The sequence below is a fragment of the Schistocerca piceifrons genome, chromosome 2 (assembly GCF_021461385.2).
Source record: "Schistocerca piceifrons isolate TAMUIC-IGC-003096 chromosome 2, iqSchPice1.1, whole genome shotgun sequence".
NCBI lineage: Eukaryota > Metazoa > Arthropoda > Insecta > Orthoptera > Acrididae > Schistocerca > Schistocerca piceifrons.
In genome coordinates, this window is record NC_060139.1 from 243,878,703 (window position 1) to 243,899,887 (window position 21,185).

At 39.6% G+C, this 21,185-nt stretch overlaps 1 protein-coding gene and 1 non-coding gene across 2 annotated transcripts in view; one reads left to right on the forward strand and one right to left on the reverse strand.

Annotated features, from left to right (window-relative positions):
* LOC124775287 (juvenile hormone acid O-methyltransferase-like) overlaps window positions 1-21,185 on the forward strand; it is a 118,043-nt gene that overhangs the window by 10,040 nt on the left and 86,818 nt on the right. The gene's annotated exons all lie outside the window — the stretch shown is intronic.
* Window positions 16,686-16,758, reverse strand: Trnaa-cgc. Its single transcript has one exon. It is a non-coding gene; the product is annotated as a tRNA-Ala (tRNA).

Consider the following 21,185-nt stretch of genomic DNA (forward strand, 5'->3'; position numbering starts at 1 on the left):
TTCTCTCCAACGAAGTTGTTGTGAAAGTGGAATGGCGCGTCAGACGATGTATTATTGAGCAGCAACATGTCTTTATTGAAACGATTTTCAATGTGTAAGCTGCAATAATCTATAGCTGACATGCATACTACGTGCTGCACAGATACAATACGAAGTAGTTGTCCATATATATGAAATATTGTCTATGAAGTTGGTATGTAAATTACATGCGACAATTTTTAAAGGCATTGCTATTCCTCAAGTTATATGCCAGTCTTATAAGCAAATAAAAATAATGAAAAAGGAGGAAAAATTATAAAATTATGAGCCATAGTGTCAAAAATAAAATGATGTGAATTAGCAATATGCAGTCTAAAAGCATATAAGCAAAAATTCTAAAACAGATAGTCAGTCATAAAATAATATTTGGTGAATAAAATTACAATGTGAAGATAAAATATTTCGTAAAAGTCTTAATAATTTTTTTTAAATTTTAAAAAACAAAGGACAGAAGAGTAAACATTCTAAAGAAGATCATCGAAAAGCTCAAAGAAATGTTTATCTTTGAACTGAAGTTGTTTGTTTAAAACATATAATGGATTACTTTTGTGAAGTGAAAAGTTTTCAATTTCTTCTCAGGTATTTGGCAGTGGTCCTTTTGGCACAGTATGTAATATTTTCAAAGTGGTAGAAATGCAACCCTCAGAAAGATTGTAACCATCAAGATGTTGACCAAATATTGATTTGGTACGTGCAGTACCAGTAGTATGTTCTTTGAAATGTGTTAAAAAGTTATGGCCAGTTTGGCCAATATACTGTTTCTCACAGTCGTTACATGTTATTTTGTAAACCCCTAATTTTGGTATATATTTGAGTCTCCAATTGTGTGTTTCAGTTTCATCTGTAGGGGGTTATTAGTTTTAAATGCTATTGTCACGCTTGTGTTCTTAAATAATTTATTTATTTTATCTGAAATAGGTCCCATGTATGTCATTTTTGTAAATCTCTTTTTGGAATTTGTAACAGCATCATTTGTTTCTTGTAATTTTTGATGTAACAGATCAATACCTGATGGGAATTATAATTGTTAGCAACTGCTATCTGTTTTGATGTATCAATTTCCTTCTGGATTGCATCATGTTCGAGAGGAAATTTCAGTATCCTATGTATCATAGTTTTAAAAAATGCCATTTTGTATCTTGATGGATGGCATGATTTAGCATTTATTATTACGTCGGTTGATGTGGGTTTTCTATAAATAGAAATATTATGTTTTCCATTCTTATTTGTAATTGTGAGGTCCAGCAAATTAATACTATTGTTACTTTCGTAACCTACTGTAAATACAAGTTTTAATTGTAAATTATTTGAGTTGTTAGCGAAAACTTTTTAACACGTTTCAAAGAACATACTACTGGTACTGCATGTACCAAATCAATATTTGGTCAACATCTTGATGGTTACAATAATTCAGAAGGTTGCATTTCTAACACTTTGAAAATATTACATACTGTGCCAAAAGCACCACTGCTAAATACCTGAGAAAAATTGAAATCTTTTCACTTCACAATAGTAATCCATTATATGTTTTAAACGAACAACTTCAGTTCAAAAATAAACATTTATTTGAACTTTTTGATGATCTTCTTTAGAATGTTTACTCTTCTGTCCTTTGTTTTTTAAAATTTTTAAAAAATTATTAAGACTTTTAGGAAATTCGTGTGCCAACTATTAAATATGAACCAACTTCTGAGTTAGAACAACGAGAAAATATTCTGAAAAAATCGAAATTTAAGATATCTGTTTATGAAGTACAACTGCAGAAGTAGCAGGATTGAGTAGGAAGAAAAATTTCGAATTAGATATCACATAACTGCAGAATTTATGCCATATTTCGAATTTATTACATTTCAGACAAATTGTAAAAATAATCAATTACTTCACTCTTCGTTATTTCACCAAGTTAAATGGAACAAATGAAATTTTCCCACAGGAAATCTGGAATATTAACCCACCAAATAATATTCTCAAAGCATACAATCCATTTCTCATTTTAAATGAGTTACACTACTTATATCAGATGCTGACATAATTCCATGTAATTTCATAACGAACTATCCTATCTATGTGATTAATGTGATGTGTAGATATAATATTGTAAGATCACAGGAAAGGACTAGGAATCTCTGTGTGGAACTTTTAATGAACAAATCCCTTCAGATACTTCAACGTATGTTGAAATGTATAGTAAGAAAAATTTAACTTACAATGCTTTGCACAGAATATTTACTGAACGTTTTTAACTATATAAATGAATAAAAAATTAGAAAAAGTTAAAGAAATTTTAACATCATGTTTTCATTTCATTTTAAAATATTTTCAGAAAGATAAAGAAAACAAAACTGAAAAATTTAGTATGTTAATTAGAAAATGATTGCTCATTGTATTTCTTGTGTATAGCTCTTTTTATGTAGATCATATTAGCATTTTGAATTTTCAAAATCAATTAAGATTTACGTGAGATCGGTGGCTAAAGGACAAGTCTGCGTCAACTGAACTACCAGTTTGCAACTCGTATTTTATCCGGTGGCAGGTGGCCTCTAGATAAAGATAATACTGACCTAGAGCAACAATTTCCGTCAGTGAAAGAAAGGTTGTGCACTGAGTGAACTTACGTAAACATTCTTTTCCTCTATTTGTAGTATGACTTACGTGAAACTTTCTCTCGCGCCAATCTAAGGCAGTTCAAAACTTCTTTCAGAGATGGCGCTGATGGACGACCCACTGAAAATAATAGCGGTACATGTTTTACTTAAAACATAAATTAATTGTTTTTAAAGTTGTCTTCAGTATTCATACTATCATTTACATGTTATTCACATTTCTTCACTTCAAATAAAACACGAAAATGTGAAGAAAATAACTTATTTACATCCAGATTAACTGATGGAAGTAGTGTTTGTAGAATGTACTTTGTCACTCGAATACCTAATATATATACCATTTTAGAGGATATTTTCTGTGTCAAAGCTCTAAACCAAGTATGAAGACTGAAGGATTTTGACCACTATCTCATGAAATCATCAAAGCGTCAGTGGTTGGAGAAGAACTAGCTATTTGACAAAACTTTTTCTATTCTCGCTTCTGTACGATCTATCACCATGTAAAGGGCAAGTTTAAGACCCATCCTAAGGAGCGGGTAGTGTGTGTTTCATCCCGAAATAATGGAGCCCTCTGTTATCTCAGAAGCAAGATGCACTGACGTACATCTACATCTACATCTACATTTACATTTATACTCCGCAAGCCACCCAATGGTGTGTGGCGGAGGGCACTTTACGTGCCACTGTCATTACCTCCCTTTCTTGTTCCAGTCGCGTATGGTTCGTGGGAAGAACGACCGTCTGAAAGCCTCCGTGCGCGCTCTAATCTCTGTAATTTTACATTCGTGATCTCCTCGGGAGGTATAAGTAGGGGGAAGCAATATATTCGATACCTCATCCAGAAACGCACCCTCTCGAAACCTGGCGAGCAAGCTACACCGTGATGCAGAGCGCCTCTCTTGCAGAGTCTGCCACTTGAGTTTATTAAACATCTCCGTAACACTATCACGGTTACCAAATAACCCTGTGACGAAACGCGCCGCTTTTCTTTGGATCTTCTCTATCTCCTCCGTCAGACCGATCTGGTACGGATTTCACACTGATGAGCAATACTCAAGTATAGGTCGAACGAGTGTTTTGTAAGCCACCTCCTTTGTTGATGGACTACATTTTCTAAGCACTCTCCCAATGAATCTCAACCTGCTACCCGCCTTACCAACAATTAATTTTATATGATCATTCCACTTCAAATCGTTCCGCACGCATACTCCCAGATATTTTACAGAAGTAACTGCTACCAGTGTTTGTTCCGCTATCATATAATCATACAATGAAGGATCCTTCTTTCTATGTATTCACAATACGTACGGGAAGTCACAGCCCGGAATCTCGATTTATAGGACTAACACAGTGGAAGGTGTTCGCTAGCGAGCGTTTTGCACTTTTTAGGAATGAAGCTAATTTTGTCCTATTAAATTTCATAATCTTTAAATGGACAATATCAAACAGCTAAAGCAGTGTGGTGACTGTCTAGAAAAAAGAATATTAATTAATTTCATCAAGAGAAGTAACGAAAAGATGCATTTGTAAAGAAAGTGCATAGAGACATCCGAAAATTAAAGTTACATGTGAATTTGGTAGAACTGTTGGTAAAACAAGAACACTAAAAAATCAAGTACAATCGACAGTTCATAGAAATCGTATGGCTGCTCAAGAAGAAAGAATTAGGAAAATTTTGAGCGAAGGATAGGTTTCTTATATTCACCATAATTCATTACGTTTTATTTTCTTACGTTCACTTTTTATAAATAAATATTAAATTTTATTTTCTGACATTTACGTTTTATATGAAATATTAAATTTTATTTCCTTGCATTCACCTTTTGAATGAAGAAATAATAATTTGAAAATTGGTGAACGTGATACGAAAAAATGTTCAGAATTATTAACTTTTCTAGGTAATTTAAAAGAAATTAAGTGATTTAGACCTGAAAAGTTGATGTTTTGTTAAGTTCTGTGTAAGTTCTAGTGAGCTAGCTCACGAGGAACGAATCAGCTAGTGAGCTAGAACTGAGATATAATCTACCAAATCGTCCTACTCTCATTGTCTATAGAAAATCTGACACCCATGCAGATTGAACCACATGTGGAATATTTTTAAGCTACACTGAAGCGCCAAAGAAACTGGGAGAGGTATGAGTATTCAAATACAGAGAGATGTAAACAGGCAAAATACGGCGCAGCGGCCGGGAACGCCTACATAAGACAAAGAGTGTCTGGTGCAGTTGTTAGATCGGTTACTGCTACTACAATGGCAGGTTAAAGAGATTTAAGTGAGTTTGAACGTGGTGTTATAGTCAGCCCAGGAGCGATGGGAGCAGCATCTTCGCGGTAGCGATAAAGTGGGGATTTTCCCGTATTGCCATTACACGTGTGTACCGCGAATATCGGGAATCCAGTAAAATATTAAATCTCCGACATCTCCGCGGCCAGAAAAAGCATTACGCCTTGCCTTGGCCCGATAACACCGAAATTGCACTCTTGATTACTGGTAACACATTGCCTGGTCGGACGAGTCTCAAATTGTGTCAAGCGGATGGACGTGTACGGCTATAGAGACAACCCCATGAATCCATGGACCCTGCATGTTAGCTGGGGACTGTTCAAACCGGTGGAGGCTCTGTAATGGTGTGGGGCGTCTGCAGTTGGAATGATACGGGACCCCTGATACGTCTAGATACGACTCTGGCAGGTGACACGTACGTAAGCATCCTGTCTGATCACTTGCATCCTTTCATGTCCATTGTGCATTCCGACGGATTTCGGCAACTACAGCAGGACTGTTCCACACCCCACACGTCCAGAATTGCTACAGGGTGGCTCCAGGAACACTCTTCTGAATTTAAACACTGACGCTGGCCACCTAACTCCGCGGACATGAACATTTTGATTATAACTGAGACGCCTTGGAACGTGCTCAGAAGAGATCTCCAACCCCTCGCACTCATACGGAATTATGGACAGCCCTGCAGGAATCATGGTGTCATTTCCGTCTATTATGGGAATCAATGATGATGCTGACTAGTTGTTTCTGTTATCGACATTGATATTGGCAAGATATCAGCCGCAGGGATTCTAAGACTTTCGATAATGTTTTACCTTCAAATTTGAAGTCGATAACAAATGACAAAAGAAATCTTTTTCTTCGTGTTGTATAATTGAAGATTAATAATTTCGGATTTTTGCTTTACTTATACTGTGAAACCTAGATTCTTACCAAATTTCTTGTTTCTAAGTCAATGGGAAGTACCCTATAGGTTTGGGTGAGTGAGGTTTCGAGTATCAAAATATGTGATAATCGGCCATTTCTTTTGATAGTATTGACTTAGAAGCTTAAATTTTTACACTGCGAAGGGGCCATAGACCTTGAATATGATACGCCAACCTGTTACAGAGAAAGTTTGTCTTAAGGGACGGACAGACAAACAGACGGATGAAAAATGACCAAAAACTATTTTTTCGTGTTATAGTTTTACAAATGAAGCATTTTCGACTATTTTTTGCTTTACAATTGTTCTGTGAAACCTTGTTTCTAGCCCAATTTCATGATTCTAGGTAAACGGAAGTATTCTAGTATAGGTCTTGATGAATGAGTTTTGCGAATATAGAAATATGTGACATACATAGCTGTATCTTTTGACTGCATCGACTTAGAACCTTACAAATTTTACACCGCTTGGAGACCACAGCCCTCTCTGGCTGCTGAGGCAACACTGGGATCAGCTGCGCATAATGAGAGACGGGACTCTGTGGTGTGGGTAACGAGAAGCCTGGGGCGGGAGGAGGGGGAGTGATAGCAGTGTGGAGTGAGTCGCTAAAGTGCTACCTGTGGGAGCTTACAGGGACCATGGAGAGCGAGTAGGGCAGCTAGGTGCAGATGGAGTGTGGGGTGGGGGGTTAACGGAAAAGGAGACTAATAAAAAGACTGTGGGTACATTAGTGAATAGAGGTCTGTGTAGTGCTGAAACGGAAACAGGCAAGTGGCTAGAGAGTAGGACAAAGACTAACGACAGTTGTGGTCAGGAGGGTTACAGGAACGTAGAATATACTGCAGGGAGAGTTCCCACCTGAGCAGTTCAGAAAAGCTGTTGCTAGTGGGAAGGAAGGAGGTGGTGCAGGCTGTGAAGCAACTACTGACATGAAGAAAGTTGTGCTGGCAGCATGCTCAGCAATGTGGTGGTCCAGCTGTTTCTTGGCCACAGTTTGTCAGTGGCCGTTCACGCAGACAGACAGCTTGTTAGCAGTCACGCCCACATAAATGCAGCACAGTAATGCAGCTTAGCTTTTGGATCACTTGACTGGTTTCACTGGTAGCCCTGCCTTTGATGGACTGGAGTAGGTGATGGTGGAAGTGTGACGCTACAACGCAGTCCTTTCTATGAATTTTTTCACTTACTTAACACATGAAACGGTTTGTATACGATGTATTGTCTAGTGTAGATATGTATTGTAAATACTATGTTTAAATTATGTAATATTTAACACTGGCAAGTCAGGGCATATTTAGTTGACGTTGAGGTCAGAGAGATTGTATTGCCGTGCCGCTGAGGGCGGAAGCGCGCCAGCGGGCAGTAGTAGCAGTGACGCCGTGCTCGGAGTAAGATGTACAGTCGAATGCTGCCATTCCTAGCTATGTTACATCCAACGGCTAGTGTGTGGATCTAAGTACGACGGGAAAGTAATGGTCGGCATATCTGGAAGCATGGCCGGGCAAGTTATTATGGATTAATGTTCATAGTGCTGAAGAAACGAGGGCTTAAATGTGAAGCGCACTGTGGGCCCAAGTCGCAACAGTAAAAGCCCACTGCCGCATTATGTCGCCGCTGAGGACTTCCGTCGATCCACCGACAACGAGGGAAGTAAGATCTACGTAATTTTCGTAGGATAAAATTGTAGAAGGTTTGCCAGTGACTGTGCTTTTCTCTGAAGTTGAACAATTAATAACATGCATTGTATAATCGAAGTGTTGCATTCCACCCGACAATAACACCAAGTAGGTTCCTTGCGATCCTTACTTATCTTATTGAACCGAGTATGTCACGCTATAATCAAGAGAAAATATGTTAATTATCAAATTATTAGCATAGACGGTGAAGAGTAAATTTCAGACTGTTTTGAACGATTGGTTATCATAGTTAATTGTTGCACTTAATAAGCTTATGCCAGCCGTAGTAACTTAATAATAGACTGAAGTGGTAAAATTGATTATTAAGATTTATTTCCATGCATATTCAGCTGAAGTGGCCGGCCAGTGTGGCCGAGCGGTTCTAGGCGTTTCAGTCTGGAACCGCGCGACCGCCACGGTCGCAGGTTCGAATCCTGCCTCGGGTATGGGTGTGTGTGATGTCCTTAGGTTAGTTAGGTTTAAGTAGTTCGTAAGTTCTAGGGGACTGATGACCTCAGATGTTAAGTCCCATAGTGCTCAGAGCCATTAGAACCATTTTTTCAGCTGAAGTTAATTCAAGGATATTTCATGAAATTATAAAGCTTATTCCACCTGACAATCGCCCAATTAATGAATTTTTATCATTCAAAACATAGTTAATCAATTATTGGCGATATATTTCATTATCAGTAGATTAAACTGTGCAAAGTACGTAATTTTAAAGACAGAATGACAGTCCATTATTCAGAATCTAGATAGATAATTATCTGTGTTGTCAGCATTGCACTTAGCTGACAAATTATGAACAAAATAACTATCAAAATACTTATTGAAAGTCAACCACTAATGTTTAAGTGTAGTTAGATTGTTATGACATTATTTTATATGACTACTGAGCCTGACACAGCACTCACGTAAAAGTTCACGTTCCACCTGCTGTGCTGCAAACAGGTAAACTTTATCTTTGACACAATTATTCTCGTACTTAACAGTACTGTCTCTCATCAGTTGAGCTGGTGACCGATTTTTAATTGCTTTTACAACTTAATCATTTATTTGGGCAAAATTTCCACTGGCAAAATTTATTTCCAACAATATTTCCATTATTTCATCTACCGATCGTTATTGAATGAAATTACTCGTTCAATAACGATCAAGTTATAACGTCTCCTGTTTCCCGCGGAACAATCATTATTTACTTCGGATTCGGATGCCTTATCCCGACACGGGTCAAATTTCATAAGTCACGGTCATTGTTAACTTGTAATTTCGCAAATCCCCGGAGCCCATGAGGCATAGGGTTGGGAGCAGAATGTGATGCATTCTTTTCTGAAGACAAATCGTTTGCAAGCGTTGTAGTGGAGCGTCGATGTTCACGGATTTTGCCGTTCCTCTCAGGACGTGGAGAAGTTCGTTTCTCCGTACCAGCACAGTGAGGACCCAGTGAGCGACTTCCGCCAGCTGCTGCAGAGCGAGGGCTACCAGGTGCTGCGCTGTGACGTCGCGCCGCAGGTGCTCTTCTTCCCGAGTGAGATGCAGCGTAGAGGTGAGCAGCTCCTTTACTTTTAGTGTCAGCCAGTGTCTCAGAAACAACGCTTTACATGTGCCTGGGTGCATCTAACGCCAAAACCCCCAGCTGTCCGACACCTGTACCAATCGTTGTATGTCGATAGTATGTCAACCAAAGCTCCGATTTAGTTTGTACTATGTGCTGGCGTCCAGTAGAACGACGTAAACGTTAATTAAAAGCAACATGAGAACTATGGAGCACACAAAAAGCATTACGATCGGTAACTATCAGGTATAGTTTCCGTGGGGCAGTTGGTAGAGCAATAGATCGTTGTACTAAGCATACTGGGTTTAAAACCCGATGACTGCAATTTTTCTTTACTATATTACGAGAGAAAGTGTTATAAGGAACTACGTCATGTTTATAGAACTCTGCACTTGGCAGTCTGTTTTCGCTTCGTTTCATTGAAAGCACGTAGTAAACCTACAGAGTACATTTGCAATTTCACAGAATATACAACCTGAACAAAAAGGAAGAAATAGTTGCATCACATGTGCAGAAGTAATAATAATAATAATAATGGTCACAATAATAAAAGTAATAGCCGTAATAATAAAGAGCGTGATCCATTCAGGAATTATGGCTTCACAGTACTGGCTGCTTAAGAAGAAGTGTATGAAGAAAATTACTTTTGTTCACCAAGCACATTTGATAAGTGCTTACATTGTGCATCCATCCTGAAGATTGCCGAGTGAAAGATTGTGTCTGAAACAGAACTTTGTCGAAGTTTTAAAGCCATTATACACCGGTGATGGTGAGAATTATGCAAATGTGGAGAACCAAACTGACTGTATGTGACGGGCTGCAGCTTAAGAAGATTTTTCCGTTGTTGGTGACTAATCTCTTCCGAAGAATCTAGAGCACCATCAGACATTTTACGCTTCATATGCTTGTACACTCTGAAGAAATGAAGATCGGACGGTTGATAAATGAAGATTGTGTTTGCTGGAATTACGTGAATTGCGATTTTGTTTCCTGGTAGGTAATTTTGAGCGTGCTTGTCACGAAGAACACTAATGTCTTCGTGGGGTCAATACGAATCCAGTATTAGCAGAAGTTTCTGCCACATAAATTTCACGCTTAAACACTTAAAAAGATTTTTAATCGGAGGGGTGTTGTGGGGCGGCGAGTGGAAATTATTTGTTTTATAAATGTAATGTAGAATGTAGAAATTATTGCAGTGCTCCCGGCCGTTTTAACCATATGTGGGGCGGCTGGTGGAATTTATGTATATATTTATATATAATGTTTTGTGATGTAGAAACACTGCATTTCCCTGATGTTTAACCATATGTGGGGCTGCGGGTGGAATTATGTTGTTTAAAATGTTCCTATTATTCATGCTGTTGTTTCGCCATTCTCAACACTGGCTCTATAACTACAATTTTGGCACCCAGAAAGTGATTAGCAAAACATGAAGCCTGTAATTAGAATTCCTAGTGCCCACTTCATCTGAGAAATACACTTATAGCTACAGCTTATAGCTCTGAGGAATTAGGAGATTGTCTGGGATTCATAATCAAAAACGATCGTGAAAAAAAAACGTTCTCTATATTCTGAAAGTCACAGACGAAAAAAAAAAAAAAAGAATCCACACAATCAGACTAACAGAGCAGTTCAGAGTCTAATGCGCTGATGCAACTATAACTGTCCAAATTAAATGTTTAAGTCAATGCTCGCCATAATTTGATGATTAGGTTCATGAAACGCCGCGCAACATAATGGTAGAATGTCTGTCCCGCAGCGGCACGTGAAAATACGACATACGCAAACTGAAGATAGATAATTAAAGTCATCCCAGAATTATCACTTCACTCGAAAATGATTTCATGGTTACGCATATCCCGAGTAAATACGGCATCCGAGGCGGTTTATAGCAATGATACCGACGCGACGCGACTGCCGACACAGATGGTGTGCTATTTAGTGTCTGGAGAGAACTGGGGCCTTGCTTCCCCATGCAGCGTTCTTATATATAAAGCCGCGGAGCGGACGGCTAAGGGAACGCCTGATCAAATCGGCTCTCCCTACTAGCCGCTGGGCTGGTAAAGCACCACTCTAAGTTACCGAATAAATCATAGCTTCTTTTGCTGATGGCAGATGAAGCTCTCAATTTAAATGCGCATTCAGCACACAGGTAAGTAATATAATAACAGTCTGACGTGGCTAAGTAAAATAGTTTGGGCGAGAGAATTAATTTAATTACACTACACGCAGTAGACGAGCTCTGAACTTGCCCTTTGGAGATACGCTATCGCTATAGTTTTATAGTTATTCAATTGAAACTTCTCACATCTTTATGATTATAGCGGATCTCCCTTCTACTTAAATTTAAATATCCTAGCCTTATTTATTCGCCTACTTAATCTATCTTGCTTCCTCAATTTTTAAGACAAAAACCAGATATCATGAATTTCCAATAAAATTTTAATTTGTGAAATCCAAAGTACTGTTTCTATTAAATTATTATGAAAAAGGAATCTAAATATAAATTTTTAAATCTCTAGCTCTTTTCTGTTGCGCCAATGAATTTTACAGAAAAACGTACAAATTTCGAAAATGTTTAAAGTTAATGAACTGACATTCAACACATATTGATTTAGTATTACTCCTGACATGCTAGAACCGTTTCAGGTTATTTACTTGATTTTTAAAGTATTGCGCAACATTTATGACGTCAGAGCTAGTTACAGCGGACTAGGCTGGCACACAATGGAAAGACTGATATGAATTTACTATGGCGTGAGTAGGCTGCTTCCCTCCATCACCCTCTACTTAAATTTTTTCTTTTCGAATGTTAATGAAAGAAAAAAAAACTTTAATTACAAAAAGGGAAGCAAGAGTACAGCTTAACTCCCTATGAAAAATTAAAATTGAAATGTAAACATATAGAAATATTAAAAGAAAACTGATTACCTACTTCAATTATTTAAATTACTGGCATGTTCACTGCTTCTTAAGCAATATTGTCCCTCAAAATTTTAGCAAAATCAATGAAAAACTTTGGCATACATATTGCCTTAGACAAACAAACACATAAAAATATGTAAAATTATGAAAATTTTAATCCATTAAATACATTTTTACATACACAAATTCAAAGAAAATAACACAGTTATTCATGATGCACAAACAGATGATTATATCTTAGCAGTCCTTTCTAAACCTGAAAGAAAATTTTATAATCATGACAATTTCATTTTTACACACGTGGTTGTAGCCACTTTGGCTGGCGTTCTACACTTCCATTCACAAGGGTACAGGAGGGGAAGTTGCTATGGTGTGCGTCCTTCACGTTCACTCTAAATTACATGGGGAAAGGGGAGGGGTCACTGTGAGTTGTGTCCAAGTCACTCCACGCTTTCACGCAGCTACCAGGCTGCCATAATCTGGTTTGTCCTGTAGAACAAACAAAAAGAGTGCCTCAGGCTCACTTATTATCCAAGGGTGGGTCACAATGAAATGGGGATATATACATTTTATCCTTCAATATTTTACTGGAACAAAGTTAACAGAACATTTTCAATTTTACTGTCACGGTTACTTAACTGTCATAAAATCGGTAAACAAATGGCTCAAAACGCCGTTAGTCACGTACTAGAGAAAATTAATGCTCAAGGCATACAATCATGAATCCTATTTAATTTCAATTTATTATTTCTGGGCCGGAACACTGAACCAATGCTCGGTACATTCCTGACAAATCTGTATTTTATTTACTTAGCTGACTCATCTTCGATTACCTTTTTCTTAGAGATGGTATGAGTATATTTGATTAGTAGTTGTATTCTCAGCTTCTTTGTACCTGTGAGTAACTTGTGGTAATAGTACAGTTCTGAGTGTTCAAAACACACTACGTTGAGTTGACTACTAAATCCACTTATTGGTTCTCTGTTGCTGTGTCAGTTCCACATCTGCAATTATGTACTTACTTCATCGAAGTGTATTTATGCTGAGCTATAAATAATGTTTCACGTCTGTCATTGTGTTACTCAATTACGTTGCTAGTGCATGTACGTATTTAATACTCACTCTATTAACATTTAAAGCATAGGATAGCACATTTATTTCATATCTATAGTGTGTTGCAGGTGATCAGTTTGCTCACGTGGCAATCCATTTCCACTCGATCGGACGCTGAAACCACAGATAGTCTCTCTCGATCTACCACTAAAGTGCATCAAGTAATTATGGACGAGCGCAATGCTAAATTCCTTAAACCTATAGGACACCATGAGCTGCTCTGTCTCATCTAACATAAGGGTACCTATGGTCGCATTCACGCCTCCAACTCATAACCTCAATACGTGTAGGTGTGTCCTGTCACACACTACACCAAATAACGGCCAGCTCCAACCTTATAAATATTTCAAAGACATGTCCTTCACGTCTCAACCACAAACACTGTTCAATTCTATTACACTGCCATTTCTTACTACACAAGGTGAGTTCATTCTTACAACTTATCTGCATATTTTTCATAACACTAAGCAATCTCTTTTATTACTAATTAGTTAGCTAGCTCTACAGCATACAATAGGTTTCACTGCCACTTCAGATCCTGCTTGTACACGAATTTGTATATCTTTTTTAAAATATTATTGTGGGACCATTTCCAATAATACAACAACTTTGTACTTATAATACTACCAGGGTTCTATACATACTTGTTACTCAAATACATTGTATCTTAATTACATCATACTTCTCTGTTGTTTATGTCACTATTAGGTTTGTCACATTAGGTATTTTTCTTCACTAATCGGTGGATAGAATGATTACAGAACTCATGGCTTGATAGCCATGACGGAAAATTTTTGTATTGCAAAGAAGGAGTCGAAACTTTGGTGGATAGGCAAGATGAAGATTGAGTGAGATCTGAAATGTGAAAGAAGATCTCACACAGCTGGGACTGCACAGCTGCCACACTATATAGAGGTTACAAAACAACCTCCTCGCTATAGAATTCATTGGTTTAAGAAAATTTTCATATTGGAAAGAAGGGGTCGAAATTTTTGTAGATAGGAAAGATGAAGAATGAGTGAGACCTGAAATGGAAAGAAGATCTCACACAGCTGGGACTGCACAGCTGCCACACTGTGTAGAGGTTATAGAACAACCTCCTCCTTACAGGATTCATTAGTTTATTATTGGCTTGATAACCATAACGGAAAATTTAATGTGTTGGAAAGAAGAGGTCGAAATTTTAGGTGGATAGAAAAGATGAAGAATGAGTGAGACCTGAAAAGGAAAGAAGATCTCACACAGCTGGGACTGCACAGCTGCCACACTGTGTAGAGGTTACAGAACAACCTCCTCCCTACAGGATTCATTAGCTTCATGCTGGCTTGGTAGTCATAACGGAAAATTTTAGTATTTGAGAGTAAGCGCCGAAATTTTTGTGGATAGGAAAGATGAAGAATGAGTGAGACCTGAAATGGAAAGAAGATCCCACACAGCTGGGAATGCACAGCTGCCACACTGTGTAGAGGTTACAGAACAACCTCCTCCCTACAGAATTCATTCATGAACTTTGACCACGCCAGGTCGATTTTAAAATACCTTATGAAGTCTTTTTAAAACCTGTCTCAGTTCTCCCTTCTGATTAGCTGAAATTTTATCGATTTCCTGCAATTTAGCTTCTATTTTGTCCAAAATAATTGCTTCTTCTTCTTCTGTGTTTAGCTTACTTGTACTAAGATTAACACCTTCGTCCCAGTATCTCCTATTTTTCAGAACTCGTATAGACAGCTCCCAAGTTTCATCATTAGTTACTTCATGTTTATCAATAAAAGGTACCGTAATAACTCCGGTTATCTGCAAGACCATTTTTAACTGGCATCTTTAAAAGTCAACAACACTCTGATATTTCGACAAAGAATCTATGCCAATTAAAACCTCATTACTGAGATTGTTTACAATTAAGCATGGATGATCAATTAAATTACCATTAATGTTAAAGGGCAGCAAAGCTTCTTGCTTTACCGTTTTTGACACCTTGCCCGTAGCACCAATTATTCTTAGTCCTGATACCCTCATTACTGTAAGCTCGTCTTTACCAGGTAACGCATCAAAGAAGGACTGAGATATCGCACTCACCTCAATTCCACTGTCTAAGAGACAACGTACATTGATACCCAACATATTCACTATTATTATTATTATTATTATAGGGTGATTTGGTTTCTGTATTTATCCCCCGGTGATTTCCAAGTGTAGAGCCTCCTCTTATGGTTCTTGAACCGTGTGTTTGCCGCTATCAGCTGCCATTCCCTGCAGAAGTCAATTAACCATTCACCTCCGTCATTTCTCTTTCCAAGACCATGACTGCCTGCTATGTTTCACTCTTTCCCTTCTCCCACAATGGCGTTCCAGTCTCCCATTACTATTTTGCAGCATTTTTTATTTTCGTCCATTATTCTCTCTATTACATTGTACGTTTCCTCTACAATTTGGTCATCATGTTCTGAAGTTGGCATATACACCTGGACAATCAGTAAATCTTTTTGTGCTCCTTTCAGCCTTACACCAATAACCCGGTCATTTGCATAGTCTACATATTCCACACATTTAGCCAATTCCTTTGTCATAATCATTCCTACTCCATTAATTCCTTTTACTTCTCCTCCTGAGTAGTAGAATACATATTCATCTGACTGCAACTCTCCATGTCCATTCCATTGACATTCCAGGTACCAATTCTCGTTTTGATTTTTTGCCTCCTTTCAAGTTGTCACCCCCCCCCCCCCCCTGGAGATCCGAATGGGGGACTATTTTACCTCCGGACACTGATTTAACATGAGAGGAAGCCATTTTTTGTGCATAAAATGGAGACTGCATTATGCAGGGAAGAAAATCTGCAGTGGTATTCCGTTGCCTGCCGCAGTTCTGGAGTCCGCCCCTAACATGGGATACAGACGCCTTTTGCAGCCGCCCGCTCTGGGTCAGACGCTGCATGAGAAGTATAGGTCGGAAAATGAAAGACCCCTAGCCTTCGAAACCTAATAGCGTCAGGGTCGGAAAAGAACAAGAGCTGGCCGAGGGTGGCCAGATAGGATAGATAAAAGTGAGGAGCCTGGCATAAGTAAGTGGAAGCAATGCCAGTACTCAGCTCGGGGCCCGTGGTCGCCAGCCACGTATCACTAGGTGTGACTCTCTGTGCATTTACATTATCGCAAATAATATAGGGTACGAGGGTGAAAGAAATACTTTACTGAAACTTGCTGGCAGATTAGATATGTGTGCGGGACCGAGAATCAAACTTGGGGCCTTTGCCTTTCGCGGGCAAGTGCTCTACCAACTCGGCCACCCAAGCACGACCTGTCCTCACAGCTTCAGTTCTGCCAGTACCTCGTATCTTACCTTCCATACATCACAGAAGATCTTCTGTGAACCTTTCAGAACCAGCACTCCCGGTGGTGGTGGTGGTTAGTGTTTAACGTACCGTCAACAACGAGGTCATTAGAGACAGAGCGCAAGCTCGGGTTAGGGAAGGATTGGGAAGGAAATCGGCCGTGCCCTTTCAAAGGAACCATCCCGGCATTTGTCTGAAACGATTTAGGGAAATCGCGGAAAACCTAAATCAGGATGGCTGGAGACGGGATTGAACCGTCGTCCTCCCGAATGCGAGTCCAGTGTGCTAACCACTGCACCACCTCGCTCGTTAGCACTCCTGGAAGAAAGGATACTGCGGAGACATGTCTTAGCAACAGCCTGGGGAATGTTTCCAGAATGATATTTTCAATCTGAAGAAACAAGTTTTTATAAAATGGATTAATGTGTTTAAATGACCTTTATCAAACCCCGAATGTCTTCCTGAACGTGGAGAGTCACTACATCTACATCTACATCTACATGGATACTCTGCAAATCACATTTAAGTGCCTGGCAGAGGGTTCATCGAACCACTGTCACAATTCTCTATTATTCCTATCTCGTACAGCGCGTGGCAAGAACGAATATATATATCTTTCCAAACGAGTTCTGATTTCCCTTATTTTATCATGGTGTTCGTTTCTCCCTATCTAGGTCGGCGTCAACAAAATATTTTCGCTTTCAGAAGAGAAAGTTGGTGACTGGAATTTCGTGAGAAGATTGCTACGCGACGAAGACCCCTTTGTTTTAATGATGTCCATCCTAAATCCTGTATCATTTCAGTGACGTTCTCTCCCCTATTTCGCGTTAGTACAAAAAATGCTGCTCTTCTTTGAACTTTTTTATGTACTCCGTCAGTCCTATCTGGTAAGGAACCCACACCTCACAGCAGTAGTCTAAAAGAGGATGGACAAGCGTAGTGTAGGCAGATCTGTTACATTTTCTAAGTGTCCTGCCAATAAAACGCAGTCTTTGGTTAGCCTTGCCCATAACGTTTTCTATGTGTTCTTTCCAGTTTAAGTTGTTTGTAATTGTAATTCCTAGGAACTTAGTTGAATTTAGTGCCTTTAGATTTGACTGATTTATCGTGTAACCGAAGTTTAACGAATTCCTTTTAGCACTCATCTGCATGACCTCACACTTTTCGTTATTTAGGGTGAACTGTCAATTTATGCACCATTCAAATATCTTTTCTAAATCGTTTTGCAATTTGTTTTGACCCTCTGATGACTTTGCTAGTCGATAAACGACTGCGTCATCTGCAATGTTCATTTAGGATATCTGCCACCGATTCTGTATCGCGTAGCCGTGGTTTTCCTCTTTGGCCGCTTTTCGGCTATTTAAGCACACCACGCTGTGGGGAGAGGTGTCATCTCCTCCAGTTGGCTGATGGCACCGCCTTCCTAGCCCTTTATCCTAACCTTCAACGGTCCCAACGTACCCTCCAAATTAACCAATTCACTGCTTGGTGCAACCAGTGGTTCCTCCGTATCAACCCCTCCAAGACACAGGCAATCATCATAGGTCGAACCACCCGCTATTTCCATCTCCATGACCTCTACCTCACAATTTATAGCGATCCTATCCACCTCACTCCTACCCTCAAATACCTTGGCCTCACCCTCGACCGCCACCTCACCTGGACTCCCCATCTCCTTACCATCCAACACAAAGCTCGCAACAGACTCCGCCTCCTGAAACTACTGTCCGGCTGGCCATGGGGTCTGCATCCTTCCACCATCCTTCACACGTACAAATCCTTGATCCACCCCATCCTCTGTTACGCCAGCGTGGATCGGATTTCCGCCCCTCCCAGGTTCTATAAGTCCTTCCTAATCCTCGAACACCGTGCGCTCCACCTTGCCTTCTGCATCGGCCTTCCATCCCCCATGCACATCCTCTACGACCTCATCCCCTTCCCTCACATTCTCCTTTTCCTTGAACACATCTGCACACTATATATTGGCCACCACATTGATCCCCCTCACCCCTTCGTGTCTCGCTTCTGCTCAAACCCTAGCCTGTTACTGTGACTTCACCGCTGTGTCTCACCCTCTGTCCATCACCACACCCTCTGCCTCCTTCCCCAACACAACTTCAACCATCTACCCCTCCTGGATGATGAGCTTCGCCCTGACATGTACCCTTCCTACCAACTCTAACCTCATCTTCCTTCTGCCTCCTCGTCAGGGCTCCCTCTTCTCCCCCTCGCTTCTCATGTCTTTCCCCTCCTACTCCCCCTCCATCTCTTGTGCTCCCCTTCAGTGTCTCTGCACTCCCTCCTGCCTTGTCTTCCCTCTTCATCTCCTGCCCCACCTGTTTCCTGCCTCTTGGTGTAGCTGCTGACACCCCTACTCTTTTCATCCTGCCACCTCCCCTGCTGCCCCTTGCTCTCCCCTCCTTTTCCATCCTCTCTGGCCTCTCCCTCGGCAGGTCCCACCTGTCAGTTTTATTCTTTATCGTATGTGCTCCAAGTGGGTTTAAAGTGTGTTGTTCCGGAGTGCTTTTAACACTGTGGCTGACATTTAACCTGTTCATTTGCCTTCAGTGTCTTCTTAGTGTTTTGAGAATTGCCAACTGTGTTTTTTAACTTTATGTCGATTTTTTTAATTGTCTCCCCATGAACGTCTCCATGTCAGAGTATTTTTACCTCCATTATCTCCCCTTACTCAGTCTTACACGTCACCCTTTTTTATTGCATTTTATGTAACATTTTATTCTCGTATTATTGTCATGTCACTCGGCTGAAAAGCGGCGGATTGTGCCGCTGACAGCTCTCCCATGCCCATATGGCGCAGGGGAATGAAATCACAATAAAGAAAAAAAAATGGGGAGAGGGCTGGTTTTGGTCGGTTGGTTGGCGCTCCGGTGTGCAGTCTGGTTGTCGACAGTCGCTCTTCGCGCGTTCTCTGCCTGTTTCTGTCACGTCGGCAGTGGCGCTGCGGACAGAGACTTGCATGCAGTCGGCGTGTGTGTATTGCGTCTTGTGAGAGGGCGATGTTATCGTCTGTGCTGCTAAACGATGTGAACATGTGAAAGTGCCTTTCATGTACATCAGCCTGCAACCAGATACTCTAAAGAATTAAACGGTGGGATTTATTCAGGTTCTTAGAGTTCTGCTGTATACATGTTTATTGAGTTTCGTGCTGTTTGCAGTTAAGGGATCTTACGAGTATAGTGTTTGGACTCCCATGTAGTCTGTTTCGTATTGACCACTGGTGCACAACGTATTGAACAGTGGTTACCTGTCTGAATGAGGTTTGCCTGTTTTGGTTGTATGTTGGTGTTTCCATGGTATAATCAGCGGTGTGCGTCGTCTGTTGTAGCTGATCGTTTAACTGGCGGACGACGCCTTGACGGCGGCCAGTTTGAATTGTAACCGATAGCACGGGCGCCATGTTTGCCAGTAGACACCAGTTGTTCACTGAATCTAAGTTGAGTATTTCATTATTTGTTCCTGGTGACGCCGAGGCGTCCGTCTTTCCTTCTTCACTGTTCCTTTCAGCTTTCATTCAGGCTCGATCTGAGTTGTAGTTTTCGCAAACTCCAGATATGGTACTACTTGTCACTGAAATTTTGTAATATCTGAAGGATGCCTTTCATTCTACTGTGTTTTTAATATCTTACAGCTGTTATATCTTAGAAAGGTGTCTTGCTTCTGTGGGAGTGTTTGTCAGTAAACCATTTATTGTTTGTATAGTTCTTAAGATTTATCTGAAGAGGGTTCTGAAATTATTTGTTTGGGATGGGTTTTGATGCCCATAGACATTTTGTCTGTTTAGTAATGTTTCAATTTCTAAGGTAATTATGTATATTATTCTGGGGTAACAGCAGTCTGCTGTTGCCATGCAATTGTTAAATAAAATATGTTGGAAATTATAAGCCAGGGTGTGTGTTTCATTGATAATTAATGTCTTGTCTTTATTAGGTTGAAGTATCCTTGAGCGTGTGTCCCACGTCACAATGACGTTGATGGTAGAATCAAAAATTTAAGAGGGCGTTGGTGGAAAACTAAAAATTAGAAGATGTGAAACTAACCCAGTTGTGCTATTGGGCAATTAAAAACAATTAAATTAGAAAAATTAAAAAATCCAAAAACGTTGGAAGTACACCAGTTATACCTTGCAAGACTGCTGACTCTACAGTCCAGGACGGCGCTTTGTTCAAAAGTATCCGAACGATTTGGATTTTGTGCCACATTTAAAGGCACTCGATTATACAACCCAATATAATTTTTGATTCTGTGAAATTTTCACTGTTCTTGGAGAACTTTTTCGTACTCATTTCGGATGTGTTATTAATTTTTTTTTTGTATCGTGTATAGCTTTTTCACAAGCGAAGTTAACTCATTTTTCAATTAGATTTATGTTTCACCAGGAGAAATTTTGTTGCAAGTAAGGAATATTGTATCTTAATAACATGGAGTAGCTGGCTACACTTGTGACAACCATCTGACTGTTAAAGGGAAGCATTAATTGATTGTGGACATGCTACAGTGTCGTGAGATTACATTTGTATTGTTAGATGCACTTTTCCAGTTTCTTAGAAATGAGTTTCAACAAGTGTTTGAATAACACAAACGTATTCTGTTATGTTTGTGTTAACTATGTAATTGGTAAGAAAAGAGCGGCAAAAACATATATATCGTTGTTGTTGTTGTTGGACACAAAAAGAAAGAAGGATATAGAATATCCTAATATTTCTTCGCCCTTAC